This window comes from Leiobunum rupestre, chromosome 2, assembly GCF_980474605.1.
Source record: "Leiobunum rupestre chromosome 2, qqLeiRupe1.1.hap1, whole genome shotgun sequence".
In the NCBI taxonomy this organism is placed as follows: domain Eukaryota; kingdom Metazoa; phylum Arthropoda; class Arachnida; order Opiliones; family Sclerosomatidae; genus Leiobunum; species Leiobunum rupestre.
This window is the reverse complement of record NC_143385.1, coordinates 40,082,216-40,093,110: the sequence shown is the minus strand read 5'-3', so window position 1 is coordinate 40,093,110 and position 10,895 is coordinate 40,082,216. Positions and strand designations below refer to the sequence as shown.

Genomic DNA, 10,895 nt, shown 5'->3' with positions numbered 1-10,895 from the left:
GACATACTTGAGTTAAATAAAGCGTAATATATGTTTAGGAGTCGCTAAGCGGTTATAGTAGAGGGCGCCACACACTCGCACCAGAGTTTTACCCACGTGGTCTACTTGCGTATTTAAGGTAAGCTGGCTATCCAGCCAAACTCCCAGGTACTTATAAGAAAATACTCTTTTAATTATTACATTATTTATTACTACATTAAGGTTAGCTAGATTCAATACTTTACCTCGATTGTGAAAGATAATAAATTCGGTGAATGGACGCTAAGAGAATGGACGCTAAGAGGGAATTTATACAACCTATAAGGGAGTTAATAATGCGAACACATTGCAAGAGAATCGCATCATCAGCGAAGAGAAAAAGAACATTTTGGGGGATAGCATGGATCAGATCATTCAGATATAAATTAAACAGGAGGGGCGAAATAATCGACCCCTGGGGGACGCCCACTGTTAGTATTTTGGGTGTTGAATTAGAGTTATTGGCTTTAGTTCTACACGATCTGTTAGAAAGGTAACTCGCTAACCACATACTTGGAGGGCCTCTGACACCCAAGCGATGTAGTTTTTTAATAAGCCTTTTATGAGGGACCGAGTCGAAAGCTTTTCTCAGGTCAAGAAAAACTCCGATGGCCATATTACTCGCATCTAATGCAGAGATAATTTTGTTATAAACTGTCATGGCATTAATGGTACCCCTTGATTTCCTGAATCCGAATTGAAAGTATGAAATTAATTTATTTTTTTCACAGAACTCCAGGAGCCTTATATAAAATGCCTTATCAAATATTTTGGCGATAAAAGATAACAGCGAGATAGGCCTGTAGTTTTTGGATCGGTGGGATCACCTTTTTTAAAAATTGGGACTATTAACGTACATTTTAACTTTTCGGAAAAAGAGAGGGACACTAGGAATAATAGAGGGGTAATTAACATATTAGCTGCAAATTTAATGGCTTTGGGATTAAACTCATCCAAACCGGGTGCAGAAGTAGGTAATTCCTTAATTATATTTTTTAATTATATTTCCTCTAAAGGAAAGTACCATCGAGTTTGGAATAGCAGTTACGTGCGAGACATCTTCACTGGATTGCGTAAGATTAGCATCACTGGTGAAATAAGAATTAAGTGTGTAACCTTCCAGGGGAATAGAAGAGGTTATTTTAGTTTTTCAATTTAAAAGGTCATTCACCGTTCTCCATTTATTTTCGGGATTAGTTGCCTCACGAAGCTTATTCATGAAATAGGCGTTTCTCGCGTTTCTTATGTTATTATTGCAAATATTTCGGTAACTACGAAACCTTTCAATGTTTTCATTTGTTGGGAATTTCTTAGATTTTTTTAATAGACATTAAAGTCACTTTCCTTGAAATACTTGTTCCATATTCTTGAATTGTTAGTAGCTTTGCATTTCAGAATTTCTTGCCATTTGTCTCGTAAATTAGTATTTTTAGCAACCCTTTATGAAGCACGAGTTAACCATTGCTAGTGTAAACCAATGAGGTAGAATAAATAGAGATCCAAATCCGCCTTCCAGGACCTACCGTTTCGCGGGACAGTGTTTGTTGAGTTGGAGAGTTTCGCTTAATAAATGAACTTAATCAAATCGTGTTGGCGCCATCTATCGTGTTATTGGAAAAATAAAACTTACTATATTTTGTAAAAGTGTCTGCTTATAGAAACAGATGGCGCCAACACGATTCGATAGAGTTGAAACTTCAGCCTGATTCTCCTACTCAAATAAAACGTGTCCCGTGAATCCCAGATTTGCTTGGGTCTCTATTTATTCTACCTCATTGGTGTAAACAAAGAGCCCTTATGAAAAAAAAAACATTTCATATTAGTTTGTTAGGGAAATATGTTGATATATTTGATCATTTCGATTTTTAATATAGATGCAAACTGTATTAACGTATAATAAGCCTTATATATTCTTCATATAGTGAAAACAACTCATTGGATGAGATATTTTAAATATAAAATTGCAAATACCTGAGGTTAACGGCTGTTAGTGATCTGCAATCCGCCATTCACGAAAACAAAAGTACGGCCAACTTATTGCGTTGTCGAAGTTGGCCGTTACCCAGGAAAGCGCCATTTAGCGCAAAAATAATGTCAGATAAAAATCGTCAGTTCTTGTATTTCTAGGCCTAGTATTATAGAAGGCAGTGGTTCTCATTTCTCTTTCTCTTGCATGATCTCTCGCCTTTTTCAGTAGCATTAAGCACCTTTACTCACTCTTCTTTGCCATTTTCCACATTTATGGAAATTTCTTTATTTTCATGTTCATAAAAATCATTATCAGTAGGAATTTAAGTTGTGTAGTAGTAAACGATGAGACACGCGGTCGAATGCCTTGGACAAGTCAATCGATATGACATCAGCTTGTCCACAGCTGAGTACTACAGGCATGACGTCATTTAAGAAGGCAATATGGTTGGTTTCCACTGAGCGGACTCGTAGAAATCCGTGTTGGGTATCAGCAAATAGTTGATTTTATAAAAGGGGAGGATCTTATTTTGAAACTGTTGCCTGCTACGTCATGCGTGTCAAGTTCCAAGCGCTGAGTCTTTTCTTAGACTAAGCGCGTTTATTATTTCCGTTCGTTTCATGGTCGAGCCGCCGTTCGCCTGAACTGTTTTATTTCGTTATTATTTTGATATAAAAGATTTAAAACACCATTTCTGGTATTTTTAAATATTGTGTGAATTAGCCGTTATTAAACTCAGCTATGTTTAAAACGGATGTTTTAGTAGTTTTGTGAGTTAATAACAATTATCAACAATAAGTCTTGGATAGGTATGTTTTTTCTCTTTCAATCTTTTTGAAATAAATTGTGGTTGTTTTTAACTCAGTACTCTTGTACTTGTAATAAATCATGGTTGGACGATTTTGCTGTGTGCCAGGGTGTAAAATCCTGGTGTGACCTTAAGCCCATTCCCTAAAGATGAAAACAAAAAAAACTGGATTAGCATTATAAAGTACAATACAAATGAAACTTCTACTCCTTCAACAAAACGACCTGTGGCAAATAAATCCCTTGGATTACCTTACCAGTCAGTTTGTGGCTTCCACTTTCGAAAGGATTGTCGTAAAAAATCTGATCACTTTCCAGTGTACTTTGGTAACCCTTTGGATGGCAATACTCTTGCGATATCACATGAAGTCGTTATTAGTCAAGTAGTAGATGAACGTGTTATTAACCTGCTAGAGTCAGACCAAAATGTTTCAATGGACAAGAGTGGTAAGAATTGCGCTGAAATATATATACGTATATGCATCATCGCTGTAAAACCAAAACCATGTAACGTTTTACACAAATGTTAAAAAGATACGTGGTTTTAGTTTTAAAGCGACGCGACGACCTGTATATACATCTATGCAAATATAGAAACATGCGTATTACATTATTTAAAATATATTTTTTAGAACATAATTACTGCTTCAATAGTCAAGTGTCATTGGCCGATATTATCCAAGATCATAGGAATGAATTATGCAATCTACGTACAACATTAGAAGATATGGTACAGTTAAAGAAAAACTGCGTTGATTTAACTAATGAAAATGAAAAGTTAAGAGCGGAACTTTTACAACTTAAGGAGGAAATGACCCGAGTGAATACTGAAAATATTAATCTAAATGATTTGAATAATTCTTTAAAACTTGAAAGTTTTAACAAACTTAAAAAAGTTAACCTTTTACAAAAACAAAATCACCTCTTACAAATAAAACTTAAAGACTCGAGCAGGTTTTCGCCGAAAAAAGTGTCTCACTCGGCTTCGATGATGAAGTTTTACACCGGCTGTGAAAATCTTAAGGGGTTCAATGACCTTTTTCAGTATATTGAACCGGATTTGAAAAATTTACAGCTTTACAGTGGATCGAAGGGGTATAAACGCAAATTTGAAAGGAATGATTTCAACAACAAAGGCCGTCCAATGATGTTATCATTTGAAGATCAATTGTTTTAGTGCTGTGTCGAAACAAGGTTGGCCTTTTGGAAGAAGACTTGGCATATCGGTTCGGTATTTCAGTGACAACGGTTTGTAATCTATGTATTACCTGGTTTGACTTGCTATACTGTAGGTTATCCAACCTACAACTTTGGCCTTCTCGGGCAGTTGTAGATGAATTCATGCCTGAAGAATTAAAATTAAAATTTCCATCAACGAGGGTGATCATCGACGCTTCAGAACTATTCATACAAAAACCTGATGACTTTAAAACTCAAAGCGACACCTGGTCGACGTACAAAACCCATAACACAGCTAAGGGTTTAATAGGCATAACTCCTAACGGGTTCATTAGTTTTATATCTGACTTAGTCCCAGGTCGAATGTCTGATAAAGAATTAACGGAAGAATGTGGGATAATAGATTCCGGAGATTCCGTAATGGCGGATAGGGGCTTCATTATTGAAGATTTACTTAAGGGGAAAGGAGTACAACTCAATATGCCTCCTTTTCTAAATGGGAAAGCCCAGTTGTCATTACAAGAAGAACTAGATACTACGGAAATAGCTAGCTTACGAATTCACGTGGAGAGGGTTATAAGAATACTGAAAAAGTATCATCTTCTAAATACTGTATTTCCAAACTCTATGCATAATCAGCTAAATAAAGTTTGGAAAATTTGCGCATATTTAGTGAACTTTTGTAACGAGCCTCTTTTAGACATTAAAGAATGACAAGATAAATTCCAGGAAATATAAATTTTATTTGCTATAATACATTTGTATTTGAAACTATTAAAATCTCACTTATTTCATTTGTTAAATCTCACTAATTTTATTTAAAGGCCAACTTCATAAATTTTTGGTTTTCTTTGTCTTACACTGCAAATAGTCTGACTGCATGGCACTCGTGTATTGTGGTCAGCCTACTTACAGTGAAAGACAGAGTAAACCGAAGATTTAGGTAGTCAGGCTTTAACATTTCTTAAAGATCTTTTTTTTTGTAAATAAGGTACCCCGTAGTCAGCATAAAAGGTCAAAAGACTATTTTTGTAAAGCAGAAGACTTTATCATGCAAAATTATTTCACAAAATGATTGATTATTGCCACAATCGACAACGAGATCACACCAAGAAAGACTGGTTATAAATAACTGACCCTACAGGAAGAGGTATCTGCTGTACTAAGCGCTCAGTTAATGCCGACTCAGTCGTTATGTCCATTACTGGTGTAGTTTTAGATACAGTAGCCGAGTGAAAAACTGGAGCAAAGTTGTTACCTTCTTGTATTTTAGATAACATGGAGCGCTTTTTACCAGCTGTTAATCTTTCCATAGACGTTTTGATCCGCTCTTGCATTTGTTTGATGTCATTTTCATTTCCAAGGTCTGGTAAACTGCAGTATTCTTGCTGTTTTTTACTTATATCCCGAAGCACTGAGCTACTTTTTCCCGGGTTATGTCTTATGAAGTCTAGTTCGTTGAACGTTCTTCTTGACAAAGCTTTTTCAGTTGGAGCACTCCATGATCTAGCTTTTTGGGTGCATGCTTGGTCATCTGGTAAAAATTTTCTTTCTTCTCTTTTACAATCTAAAATGTACCATAACACAGCACCAACATGTTTGCAACCACCGCCTTCCCCTGCTTTGCACCCGCACCAAGCCAGTTGAAACATTTAATTTAATGGCAACATGTATTTTGAGTGAAGTGAAAAGGAGCCTTCAACTTTACTTTTAATATATAAAGCTGCACAATTTTGTTTTGATGTTGTAGCTCCTGATTTTTCATTTAATGGAAGTGCTATCTGGTCTTGACTTAGAAATACCTCTGAAACTTTACTGGCCTTAAACATTCTGTAGCCTAATGTGTAATGTTTCTTTGCCTTTAAGTCATTGTGATTTTTAGTTATGGCGTTTTCTTTAAAAATCGGTGGTATTATCTTCATCTGTTTCGTCCAGTTCCCTTTAGGTAATATGACCTTTTTGTTTACAGCTATTGCTTTGACCTTTTTTAATCTTGGCACTCTAATAATAAAGAAATTGTTTTAGATACAAAATAAAACAACTATTGCGATTTTTATACTAATATTAAAAATAAATGTATCTTACATGTTTGTTATGGATTCCATTGTTGGCAAGGCTTAAGGTCAAATTTAACCGAATGGCTTTTTTCCAAAGCGGAAGCCGGAAATGAAGCGAAATCCTCGTCACTCACGTGACTCGAAAGACACTTGATCTCGTGACGTAGGGCAACATTTGAACAAGTTGGGCAAGACCACTTTTATTTTATAAAATCAACTATTGCGGCCTAAACCAGTTGTAGATTATAGTATGCATGACCAAATCAAAAATTTTAGCAAAACGGCAGAGTAGAGATAAACCACTCTTGAAGATTGGTGAGACTATGAAAACTTTCCGTAGCGATGGGAACACTCCCGTGTCTAGCGATAGGTTGAAGATGTGATATATTAGAGGCACAAATATGTCATCACACCCCTTTCTAATAAACAATGGTATTTTGTCAATGCCCATTGATTTAGTGAGCTTGAGATTTTTAATCGCAACTCGGATGTCAGTTTCTTTAACCTTGACGTGGGATAAAATGTTTTGACCGTCTATATGGCCTATACGTTAGTGCGTGTATCGGTAACGATTTATATAATAATTAATAATAGGATTTAATTTAATGTATTTTATTTTCTCGAAGTACTTTATTCTTTTTAATTTTAGCAGATTTCTTTGGAAGTGAATAAACTGAGAAACTACTGTTATTTAATGCACTGCTAGCATTGTTGTTATTATTTTGGCGTCTCTTCCTAGCCAAAAGTATGTGCCTACATGGTGACTGTTTTTGTTATGAAATGAGTATGAGCATTTTTCTAAATGATTGGTCAATGTACATTCAATCCCCTTTTTACTTTTATCTGTAATTGGTTTATTGTTTTCGTTTCATGTGTAAGCATCAGCTGAATTTCCTGACTCTAATTGTTTAAAAACCATTCGCGGAACTTAAGCTGTACAGCATGCCGCATTTTGTTTTGTGAACAGTACTCTGTATATAGTGTATATATCTTACATCTAAATATTTCTTAGTTGCTCTATAATTTTGATAACTGAAATTCTATAGTTATTATAAAAGTATTTAAAAAGTTATGCTAATCACGGTTGACCCTACGTGCAGCGCCAAAAGAGGCAAATATTTGCGAACGGGAGACAGTGGCAGCTGATTCTCGTTTCCGCTTAAGAGTGGAAAGTCACTAGGTCAGGGAAAGTAGTAACTGATTTGTAAGAAAGAAAGACAGGCTTAAAAGTTAGATTCAATACTAGACTGTCGTGTTTTAATTAATAAGTTATGGACGATTTCGTTGATCCTGCGAACTTAAGCTATATTGAAAAATCAAGTACAGACAATAGCGAATTAGATAATTTGTAAGAGGATGAAGAGCACGAGGTTAATTAAAATAGAGGAGAAAGATGAGCTAAAACGCCTTATTGGTTTGAGCCCGTGAAAGCTCAGCATCCGAGTCGGAATCTTCAAATAGTGAGGATTCTAACAATGATAATGAACCTCCTATAGAACATAGACAAGGAAATATCAATTGGTATGTTTACTTCTTACATGTAAAAAACTAATAAAGTCATTCTTATTCAATTCAAAGGTGCATCTGTGGTAATTGCAAATTTATGGATACAGAATATGAAAGTATATGTTGTCATGAAAATTAAAGCTTGAACAACCAAGAACTTGAAATTGTAAGGCATTTTAAAAACACGATAAACTACAAATATAACTCTGGTAAAAATCCAAGGAGAATGTCGTAGCAGACGACAGTTCCGACCGAAAACCGATAATGCCGAGAAAAATAATATTTCGCTTATGAGGTGGCGTTGCAGGTTGATTCAACCGAGCGATTCTGAGATTCTAGAGTTGGGAGGAATAAAACTCGAATTTTGCAAATAATAAATCAAATACTGAAAATATATACATGACATTTTTAGTATAACCATTTTCAGACATCCTCTATCCATTTCAATGGTTTTTAACCAATTTTAGGGTGGTGCCTAGTTGACTTCGTTTGTTCTAGTTTATTAGTGGACTTAATAATTTGTTTTAATTTTTTAATATGACTCTAACCTATTATTAGTTTTATTACGCAGATTTGGTTTGCCTTGACGAAATGCGTGAGTCCAATTTTTCTTTCAACAATATCAATTCCTTAAAAAAAAATAAAAAAATCTTCGCTTACGTTAATCATTATTTTCTTTTTCACTCGCCAGTAACGTACCCTCAAGATATGAGATACTAACTCTTTCCTCAAAGACCTTTTTGACATGCCAAGAACAAGATTAATAGAGGCCGCCGGAAAATTTTCTAAAAGTACATTTATCTTACCCTTCTATTTTGTGCCTATTGCAGTAAAGAGTTATTTTTAACAAAAATTTAAATACATTCCCCAATAAACTGTATTTTCCTGCCTAACAAAAAAGGAAGCGACTGGCCTGCCTTTGGTAGCTTGATCTTTACATAGTAGGACATATAGGGGATATAGTTCTACGTTAACTTTATACGTGCCATCCAGAAATAGAATATCATGAGTCTGTTCACAAAAATCGCTCATGCTTTTAGTCTGAATTATTCTGCTTCTAAAATTCCCGTCATCGTCCATGTTTACTTCCCTCAAATAATTTTCTGCCGAGTCTTTCCCCAAGTATGTCTATTAATATTTGGCGGTTACTTTTACCATTATTTTCTATGTTAGTTTTTAACTGTCTATGATTATGAATATCTTTCCTAAGTATATGTTTTCCACTATCTTTATTTAAACGCTCTTGAATAACTCCAACGGGAACGTTTGATTCTAACATATCATTTACTTTTTCTACTTCCTCTCTATACTTCTTTTTCGTTTGAATACGACACCTACCTGGCAAACGCAAGGTATTATGGGTATCCACATTTTTATCGGTTTAGCTCGGTGTCACGGTCTGTCGCGTCGTCTGCTCATATGATATAAGTCCTAAATATATCCAACGTGCGTTTAAGGTTGCCAAACAAAGTAACGATGGAGATAAATAAAAGGTATTTAATAATAAATATTTTGACTTGTATTATTGTAATGTGAGTTTTAAATGGAACCGTTATTATTAACAGTTGCTTAGAAACTCCAAAAAGGGGAGGTACAAGGTGCTGCGTAGTTGGTTGTGGAAAAACCAGCTACAATTGCAAGGCAAGCTTTCACCTTTTCCCAAGAGACAAAGCATTAAAAAAAGAGTGGATAAGCAGAATACAATCTGCACCTAATGATTTTAAAACCTTGTACAAGTTCAAAGGTAAATTTTCAAATTGGATTCCATCACCATCCACCAAAATCTGTGGATATCACTTCAATGTATCCGGAACTAAACGTTATGACGATTTTCTTCCTCGGTATTTCCCTTGGAAAACGTTTGAACATGTTGTTTTAAAGCATTTCAAAGGTTAGTAATTAACTCGGGCTGATGTTACGCAAGAGGTTTACGTAACTGTTTCGTTACTGTAACCTCACCTTTGTTCATAGAAAGTTTATGCACATTGAAACAGTTACGTAAGTCTCTAGTGGACCACTAGCTTTATCCATAATCCAGTTCCATTTATAACACTCCTGTTTTTAATATTTTCAGATCAGACTGGAGATAGCTATCTCATTGTACCACCGGAAGAAACACTGTCTCTTGGAGCAAATATTGTAATTAATGTGGAAAAAACATTACCGTTACAAACGAATAGAAAGAACGAATGTACAACCACCCACTATGAACACCCATATGCCATAAAGGACCATTACTCTGCAATTATTAATGAAAAAGACGCGCAAATTAAACAGCTATTATGTGAAAATGGTCAGCTTAAAGAGAAGGTAGCAGCCCTTGAAAAAACCAACGAGGACTCCCTAAATGAATTGACTCAGAAATGTAAACAATTTATAAATCTTGAAATGGAGTTTGAAGTGTACAAAGCGAAAAATAAGTCTTTCAGTGTCCTAAATATTATCGATGATGAACAAAAGTTGCAGTTTTATACCGGCTTTGAAATAAAGAAAAATACATGGCATTTTATTCATTTGTGATGGCTGGCTACGCTGACGCTCGGGAGAAAGTGAAAAGTAGTAACGCTGATATCTTAAAGGATGTGAAGAATTCCAGAAGCGGAAAACCATTTTCGATTGCTGAGATTGATCAACTTTTCCTTGTACTATGCAGGTTGCGTGTAGGTTTGCTTGAAACTGATCTCGGTTATCGTTACGGTATCAGCTGTGCAACTGTGAGTCGAATTTTTACATTCTGGGTAGATTTCTTAGAAAACACTCTCAGCCAGGTGCCAATTTGGCCCACTAAAGAAATTGTGTTAAAGTACATGCCGCAAGCATTTCAAGAGTATCCCACCACTCGAATTATTTTGGACGCGACGGAATTCTTCATTGAAAACCCTTCAGATTTCCGGGTACAGTGTGACACATACTCAACCTACAAATCACACAACACAGCAAAAGGACTCATCGGTATTACTCCGAACGGTTTTATTAGTTTTGTGTCAGACCTAGCTCCTGGCCGTATTTCTGATAAAGAAATTACTTATCATTCTTAACTTCTAGATAAACTTGAAAAGGGAGACTCGGTCATGGCAGATCGTGGATTCATTATTAAAGAAATGTTGGAGGAAGTAGGGGTATCATTAAATATACCCCCATTTTTAGATGGAGCGGACCAGTTAAGTTTAGAAAAAGAAATTAAAACAAGAAACATTGCTAGTTTGAGAATCCACGTTGAAAGAGTTATACGAAGGGTAAAGTCATTTCGACTGTTAAAATTTGTGTTTCCCAATAACATGCATGATAAACTCGATAAAATTTGGAAAATTTCCTGTTATTTAGTGAACTTCATAGGAGATCCCTTGCTTGATAAATAG

The 10,895-nt window shown here is 35.4% G+C and overlaps 1 pseudogene; it reads left to right on the top strand.

The window, feature by feature from the left end:
• The first annotated feature begins 10,343 nt into the window (after positions 1-10,343).
• On the top strand, positions 10,344-10,895 carry LOC149957501 (uncharacterized; annotated as a pseudogene).